This window comes from Bos grunniens, chromosome 9 (assembly GCF_055505025.1).
Source record: "Bos grunniens cultivar Pamir isolate PY7600 chromosome 9, Bosgru_T2T1.0, whole genome shotgun sequence".
Taxonomy (NCBI): Eukaryota; Metazoa; Chordata; class Mammalia; order Artiodactyla; family Bovidae; genus Bos; species Bos grunniens.
Window position 1 is genome coordinate 37,681,701 of NC_141173.1, and position 6,742 is coordinate 37,688,442.

At 40.7% G+C, this 6,742-nt stretch overlaps 1 long non-coding RNA gene across 2 annotated transcripts; it reads left to right on the forward strand.

The window, feature by feature from the left end:
• The first annotated feature begins 474 nt into the window (after nucleotides 1–474).
• Nucleotides 475–6,186, forward strand: LOC147365810 (uncharacterized). 2 transcript variants are annotated; one of them, XR_015132805.1, is made up of 4 exons: nucleotides 475–800; nucleotides 4,245–4,434; nucleotides 5,763–5,880; nucleotides 5,971–6,186. It is a non-coding gene; the product is annotated as an uncharacterized LOC147365810 (long non-coding RNA). The 2 variants fall into 2 exon arrangements; XR_015132804.1 differs by having other exon boundaries at nucleotides 476–800; nucleotides 5,763–6,186.
• Nucleotides 6,187–6,742: the final 556 nt, after the last annotated feature.

Below are 6,742 nucleotides of genomic sequence, written 5' to 3' on the forward strand. Positions count from 1 at the left end.
AGGACTCATACCCTAGAGAAGGTTATGCACAAATTAGCATACATTTTAATAATGTGATAAATAGAGGACTAGACTGAACATAGAACTCAACATATCTTGACCAGCCTGGGCAAAGTCTGAGCAGAGTCTCCAAGAACAAATACCGCTTACTCAGACAGAAAAGGTGGTCAGAGGCAAGTCTAGGCAGAGGCAAGAAAGTATGAGGAACAGACTATAAGAAATGGGGTGTTCCTGGAGGATAAAGGGGAAGGTTTATGAGGTAGGCAGGATCCAGATTTATGCTTGGGAACTTGTACTTGATTATGTTAGCCATGGTCACCTGTGTGTTTTACAAGTGTGGCAGAGGATTTGGGTGCAAGAGAACAGTAGGAAGCCACTGCCTGCCAACTATGTATCTCTATCCTTTTAAGGACAGGTGTCCTGGGGAAAGATTGCCTTCCTTACATTCAAAAGATGTGGGTTCTAATCTGTGTGTCATGGTTTATCATAGTTAGGCAAGTGCTGTAGTTCTAGAAATGGAAGTTTGTTACTTATAAACTGGAAATTGTGATACTTTCCCTGACCCCTATTCAGCTGTTGTGAAGATCAAATGAGTTGAGACAGGACTTTCTGAAGGCACTTTGCAGACTTTCAGCACTGTAAAAATTAAGGGGCTGTTATTACGTGCTGCTCAGGAAATAACAGGCACCTGGGAAAACCCACAGAGTGTGGTTTTGTAAGAAGTTGCTCAGCCTCCAAGGGAGAAAATGCTTGGCTTAAGGTTGGCCAAGAGGAACATGTCCGGGAAATTACGACATGAGGTAAAGCAAATGGGGCTTTCTGTTTTGTTTTTGGAGATTACTATTTCTTGTCATTCTCATTGTTTACCCTTCCTCACCTTGGGTGGTTCTGAAATGAGAGGAAGTTGAGGTGGAGAATATTAATAAGGCAAAGAAAAGATGGTTAAAATTTACTTGATGTAACAATTAGAAACTGAACCATTTCAATGTGGGGAAGATCGTAAGCTAGACCTTGGTTATTTGAATGTGTAAAGTGGAGGGATGGAAAACAAACTTAGGTGTACCAGAAAACTCTCTGACTTTCTAGGAGTCTCAAGGGGTCCCCATCCTCTTATACTCCCAGATAGAAATAGCAGTACAGTATGAAATAAATAAAACTTATCCTAACACTTCTCTCCTGGAAAAATAAAAATTATGTTTCTTATTAGCTCTCTTTTGTTGACAGCTTGTTAGATTCTTACCAAACAAAAAACTCCACTGTCATCAGCATATTTGCTGTTGGTGAGATTCAGTGGCCAGGCCTTTGACATATATGATCAATGTATATCCCTATAAATATATTATTGGATTGGCCAAAAAGTTCATTCAGATTTCCTGTAAGATCTTACAGGATCTTTTAGCTCAACCCAACACCAATACACGTATAAAGGTTTGGAAAAATCTCTATTTAAAAAAATCCTACTTTAAAAATCTCTATTTAAACAATCCTGTAATACCACTGATCTCCTAAAAGAGTCGTCTATTCTAAGAAAAAACTTTTTTTTTTTTTTTTTGGATAGAGGAATCCACAAGAATATTTGCATGTGAATTGAGATAATTAGTTAATTCTTATAGCGAACTTGCAGGCAAAAATGTTGATTACTCTTTCTTGAATAGTCATACCATAGGTTGGTCATTGCCAACTTAAAGCAAAACAAAAAAAACTAAGAGAATTGTATGACCCATGAAAGACGTTTTGGAAAAGAATTGCCCAAAGAACTGGGTGGCTGAGTTAGAGATTCATTCATTTGATGTCAACATCAGCTACTTTTGACTTTCTTTTACTAATGTTTGGAGGGTAGAAAGCTAAAAATAATATCCCTCAAAAACCCTTGGAGTTAAACTTTGGGGAGTGACCTGGGCTTAGTCATGCAAATGCAAGTGTTAATTTTCTATTGCTATTTAACAAATCATACAGATTGAGTGGTTTAAAATAGCATCATATGTTGGCTTATAGTTTCTTCAGTTCAGAAGTATGGGCATGGTATAGCTGAAGCCTCTGCTCAGAGTTTCATAAGGTTGAAATCAAGATATCAGCCAGGGTTTCACTTTCAGAGATCTCGTCCAAGCCCACTGGTTGTTAGCAGAATGCAGAATTCAACTACTTACAGCTGTAAGAGATCCTTGTTTTCTTCCAGGCCATCAATCAGGGTTCCTAGAGGCTTCTTGCATTCTTTCCATGTGGCTCTCTCCATAGCATGGCAGTTTGCTCTTCAAGGCGAATAGGACAGAGTTTCTGACTTTGAATTTCTGATTTCATTTAAGGGTTCACTTAATTAGGTCAGGCCCACCCAGAATAGGGCTCCCCTGGTGGCTCAGATGGTAAAGAATCTGCCTGCAATGAGAGAGACCTGGGATCTATCCCTGGGTTAGGAAGATTCCCTGGAGAAGAGAATGGCAACCCACTCCAATATTCTTGCCTGGAGAATCTCATGGACAGAGGAGCCCAGCGGACTACAGTCCATGGGGTTGCAAAGAGTTGGACATAACTGAGCAACTAACACTTTGACTTTCACCCAGGATAATACCACCTTTTGATTAACTCACATTCAACTGGCTGGAGACCTTAATTACATTTACAAAATCCCCCTTTTTTTTCGGTAACAGAACACAATCATGGAAATAATAGCCCATTGTATTCACAAGTCCTGCTCACACTCAGTAGGGTCTTGTACAGGGCATGTACATCAGGAGCAAGAATCTTGGGGACCATCTCAGAATTCTGCCTATCTCAGTGTGCCATGTATAGATAGACGTAGCCAAGGTGAGGCAGGAAGATTGTACTGTGCGGGAAGCACAGGGGCACGGATGCTGCGCCCAGGGAGAGTTTGTTTCTGTTTCCTAGTGCTGTGTGTGCCAGGCAGTAGGCAGCAGCGGCAGAGAAGGGTTTGGGTTTGTTTTTTTTTTGGCTAGAACAACTAGCAAAAATGTAGTTGAGTATTTTTTCTGGGCAACTTTTCCTGTTTTCCTTGGTAACATTCAACCCTGTTTCTTTTGTCCTCTCATGGATGGTATAAGAACGATTATAATAAATCTCTTTCTCTTAAACTAGCTATAGTGAATACTTTTATCTGCAACATAACACCTTTACTGATACAACAGGGTCAATGATGACCTCTTTTTATATATCCATTAAGTGTGTGTCATTCTGTAATGCCTCTATAGATTCATAGAACTTTAGAGCAGGAAGGATATACTTTCAGCTCTACAGCTTTTAAAAATATATTCTGTAGAACACTTGTAATAGACTTTAGGATGTGAGGATAGTTTTTTTTTCTGAGGAAAAAGTATTCAATAGTTCTACCAGCTTGGGATACGCTATGCACTCGTGGAGTTTATGATATTCATTAGCATAACAAAGACTCTCAAAATCCTACAGAAAAAAAAGCAAACCCAAATCCAAAACTGTTAGACTTTTCTTAATCCAGCCAAGGTTTCCCAAACCAAGGACCAAAAAGGTTAACTAAGTTACCAATTCAACTAGTTAGTGATAGAAGGTTTAAAAGTAGACTGACTAGGTTTTGCTGACACCCAGACACATAAAGCTTACTCCTTACTCCTTAAATCCACTGGAGAATTAAGCTTCGGTGAATACAAACACAGCCTCATGCAGAAGTAGAAGATATAAATAACTCCATCAGATATACTAGTGATGTCTCCATGAAACTTGTCCTAGCTCTTAGAGAGGCTTGGTATCCCGCACGTCTCCACTGTAGGAGGAGGTGACTGCCAAAAGAGCAGACTCTGAGAGAATGTTTCCTTGCTTCTCTGTTATTCACACAATAGCTTTTCCTGGGTGCCAAGGCCAAGGGCTCTCAGACCACAGGCAAAAGGAGCTTGTGAATTAGATTCTAGGACATTTTGGTAACCATTGCACCGTTATCCTCCATGCAGACATTTTGGGCTTAGTGCTTGATAGAAAAATAAGTTGCTTTAAAATAATTTCAAAATAAAAATGAAAAAAGTATAAAGGCAGTATGGATCATGTGCATAATAGAAATCTGATTCCTGGATCACAATGCTTGTAAGCACATGCCTCTCCCAAATTCCAAAATGTAAATCACATCACACACATCTGACCAAGAGAGAAGAGGTTCCAGGAGGCGCATATTTTGAGAATGAAAACAAGGAGCTGTGAGTGTTACAAAGCACAGCTCACAGTCAGCTGGCTGGCCTGACACACCTTGATTTTTATTGTTCCCCCAGGCCTTCCTGCTTGCGTGGTGCAGAGCTCGGGGTGGTTGTGGACGTGCGCTGAAGCAGCTGCAGCCCCTAAGCTTCCCCCACCCGCCTTTGCTGATCTTGGAAGGAACTAAGATTAAGTAAAGAACTTAGTCTCTGCCACACGTTTATTACTGGGAAGATTCCCTCTCAGGGCAGAGAGGCAGGGTCACAGGTAAGACTTCTCACAGTCTCTCCTGGGGCTTTCCCCTCAGCACCATAGTTTCTCCTTCCTTTCGGTAGCAGCATTTCTAACAGTGCATGGGTTAAAAACAAATCCAAAAGGAACTATCCTCCCCACAATGTTTCACAGCCACTGAAGCCCTTAAAAGAAAGAAAATGAAACAAACCCAGCCATTACACGGAGTCATAAAGGGACTTGCCACCACATATACCCACCCCGATTCTATGGGAAGTTTCCACATTCGTGCATATTCTCAGGGGTTTGTGGTGTTCCCTAGAGCTTAGATGGAGGCAGGACTGTGCAGCCTCCTGTAAAAGGCTCTGGGGTTGCCTTTGTTGTGCTTGAGGAGCCGGAAAAAAGGCAATGTAGGAGTTCGGGTAATGGCATATGGTGATTGTACTCTTTCTTCCATGCCTTGTATTCAGTAGACATTTTCTGGCCTTTTTGGTTCAACTGTTGAGCCTCCACCCAGAGGCTTTCAAAGTAAAGCTATTAGACCAGTGAAAGTGGGTTGTGTGGATACTTTTGGGGACTACAAAAGATATCTTGTTTCTTTTAAAACACTGTGAAACAAGCATCCAAGGAATGGGATCTATTTCAGCTTTTAACTATTATTCTGGACACCCTTATGGAAGAGCAAAATAATTGACAAATTAGGTTTCCAGCCCCAAATGTTGACATATTTGTTAATCAAGAAGTAAAAAATATTTTGCTCTTCTGTTCTCAAAACTGGGCTCCAATTATATTTGGTCTATAATTGATAAGATGTAATGGACAGTGAAAACAGAAATATTTAAGGTGTGTTCAACTCCCACGCTTTGTTAGATAACATATAATCGGGACAGAGTTATCCTGTGAAAGAAAATATGCGCACTGGATGCAGAGGGATATGCAGACCTATTTCTATTCTAGCAGTGGGTGAAATATTTACAACAGGCAGGGGTGTCTGGAAAACTCTGAAAGTCCAAACCACTTGCTATCTACACAAAACTTCTTCCCTTTAGTACTACACGAAAGATCTCCAGGAAGTTCTGATACCTATTCCCTATTCCAGGATGACATGACACTTCACTATATGTGGAACTCATTTGTTAGCTGTATGTGGGACTCATAGTCTTTACTGTAAGAAGTATACAAATTGTTTATGCTAAATTTGAATTAAAACTGACTCTTTGAAACAGTGAGGATTCCAGGCTTGTGATGGTAGAGGAGACCATATTTTTATTTCTGTTCTATTATCTAATGGCCTGAATTCATTTTTATCTATTTAATACCAAAACCAAAATGAAATCAACTTCCTTTAAAACTTTGACTTGCAGTTACCTGAAGAATTAAAAGGAAGATGTATTGGGGTTCCCAGTAGAAAGGATGGGTATTTCCCTGTCAACGCCGCACACCAGGGACTCCAGCTCAGACCCAGGAAGGCGACAAAAAAAGGTGTTGAGGGTGTGGATAAAGTTCCCCAATTCTTTTTCTTCTTTTTATCAGGCTGTAACTTTAAATGAATTTCTTTCTGGTCCAAAGCAGGAATAACTGCTAAGGATTCCAAATGAGTACTCAAACAATTTTATCGGGCCCAGTAATGGACCTATTTTTGATAAGCGAGCAAGGAAAGCTGATAGCCCTATTTCAAAGCAGCTGGCAGTCTGCCAGAGAGAGGCACCTCCCAGGAACTTTCAGGGAAACACTTGTAAAGTTCACTGATGGCTCGAGGTGGATGCCTTGATCCCGTACTTTGGACTCTTCATTGCTGTTCTAACAGGTGAGGCCCCAGATGCAAATATTTGGTTTGACCCTTTCTTACTGTGAACACTGCAGCCCTTAGTATGATATGAAGTATAGAATTCATGGCTATTTGCTCAGATATTATCAAAATAATTGTAAATTCTACTTGTTATTTCTCAAGGACCACTAGCCTGGCTGCCCTTTTGGAGAAGGAATTTGATAAAGGTAGGTGAGTAGAAACTTGTGGAAAGTGTTAGTCACTCAGTTGTGTCCCCACTTGCGACCCCATGGACTGTAGCCTGCCAGGCTCCTCTGTCCATGGGAATTTCCAAGCCAGGATACTGGAGTCAGTTGCTATTCCCTTCTTCAGGGGATCTTCCCCACCCAGGAATCAAAGCCTAGTCTCCTACATTGTAGGCAGATTCTTTACCATTTGAACCACCAAGGAAGCCCATTAGGGGATGAAAAATAGCAATAGTACAGATGAATCTTAGGACTCAGCATTTACATTCAGACATAAAGTTAAAGCATGGAGCAGTCTTTCAGTGAATCTGATTTCACTCCAGCATGGGAA